At 32.9% G+C, this 1820-nt stretch overlaps 1 long non-coding RNA gene across 1 annotated transcript; it reads right to left on the bottom strand.

Annotated features, from left to right (window-relative positions):
- Nucleotides 1-304: 304 nt before the first annotated feature.
- Nucleotides 305-1214, bottom strand: LOC149213142 (uncharacterized). Its single transcript, XR_016250307.1, has 2 exons — nucleotides 828-1214; nucleotides 305-642 (listed from the first exon to the last, which is right to left on the bottom strand). It is a non-coding gene; the product is annotated as an uncharacterized LOC149213142 (long non-coding RNA).
- Between the last annotated feature and the right edge of the window lie 606 nt (nucleotides 1215-1820).

The raw sequence follows: 1820 nt of genomic DNA, 5'->3' as shown, positions 1-1820 counted from the left end.
ATAATAATGTACTTAACCAAAACCAAAAGAAAAGAAATTGATGATGCCTTTGTGTAGACCAAAAAGAAATCGAAATCATGAACCATGACATATTTGTGCATATACTACACTGAAGAAATATGAAGCAAGATATCACATAAATATCTATAAATATGTAACAGTAGGTACACTTAAATTTAATTAGATATATTTAAATGAATATATACATTAAATTTAATTTTGATTGATAATTTTTTATTTTTTATTTAATTAATTATTCAATTAACTACTTATTAGGAGATATCACGACCTGACCATAAAATCATTAAAACAAAGTAACCAGGCAGGTAGGTTTTTCTCATACATAAATCAGAATTACAATATACCAGCGTCCATCTTCTTCTATTTATAAGTAAATAGAGTATTTGGCTCTAAACTAACTATATATCAACACATAGTCAGTCTTAGATAAACATATAATCTTCCACTGCATTTATTCTTTCGCATGCCTGGCATACAATAATAATGTACTTAACCAAAACCTTGAATTGATATGGGAATGCCTTATAAGTAGACTATTTGGCACTAAACTAACTATATATCAACACATAGTCAGTCTTAGATAAACAGATAATCTTTGACTGCATTTATTCTTTCCCATACCTGCCATGCAATGAAAATGTAATTAACCCTAAGGAAAAGAAATTCATGACATATTTAATGCCAAAATTATTAACGATGACATATTTGTGCATATAGTGTAGTAGTGAAGCAAAATCGAAGCATAAATTTCAGAGAGGAAAACAAAAGCCACTTAGTATAAGTTGGTCTAGTTAAGTTGCCATTACCTGGTGTCATAAGATGCTCTACAATTTTATCAGGATGTTGTTGCCGCCGCCTTTGTTGTTATTGTTGCCGACCACGGGATTGTTCATGTTGTTGTTGCTCTTGGTGTTGCTGCTATTTCCGCTGTGTTCGCCGAGGATGGGATTCCCATGAATCTGGGTGTTGGGGCCAATGACGTTCTTGTCACCGCTGCCGAACCTGCGGTTGACCTTGTTGTTATGGCCGCTGACGTTACACCCTGCATGTAGCAAATTGTTCATGTTGTTGGCTTATGGCCGCAGACGTTACTGTGAATATGAGCAAATCAATGATATCTCACAGATCGGAAATATACAACCATACCAAGTACTGGAGTAGGGCAAATTCCATAAGCAAGAGGTGAGAGATACAATTGCATAGCCCGCCTTATATAGAAGTAGGCGAACTCCAAACTCGGATTTGAAAACCATCTACTCTCCCAACCAGGGTCAAGTTTTGAAGTTTTCATGTATTAAATTTACATCAATGACATCATCAATCATGTAAAGACCAGCGTCACAATGACGCCCTGTTGGGCAGACAAGTTATTCTTTTTGAGATTGAAGTGTTTAATCATAAATGTGATTTCTTTAGTATTTGTGACTATTCAAAAACTTTTACTTTTATCATGGGACTCACCGACTCTTTAGCATAATTTTGCAAGCAACTTTTTTTTGGGTGGACTTTTATCATGTGAATTTAGGTATCACATGTAGCTTTATATTTCAGAAGGAAAATCTAGTGTGGTTATAAGAAAATCTTGTCTATGTGGTATACTTTTTAATTATTATTAATAATATGGTAATTTTGCATTGAATTCAAGTATCACATGTAGCTCTATACTCCGAAGGAAATATATGTTTGGTATATTTTTTAATTATTATTCATAATGAGGTTTTTTTATGTAAGATAATAATAAGTTTGTTTATGTAAGATAGGTTTTGGTAGTCTTGTCAATAAATGTTTTGTTTTGTTTT

The sequence above is a fragment of the Pinus tabuliformis genome, chromosome 1_1 (assembly GCF_031772625.1).
Source record: "Pinus tabuliformis cultivar Carrire ecotype Pingquan chromosome 1_1, CPIR1, whole genome shotgun sequence".
Lineage (NCBI taxonomy): Eukaryota > Viridiplantae > Streptophyta > Pinopsida > Pinales > Pinaceae > Pinus > Pinus tabuliformis.
The sequence above is the reverse complement of the archived record's forward strand: the minus strand, read 5'-3'. Positions and strand labels throughout refer to the sequence as shown.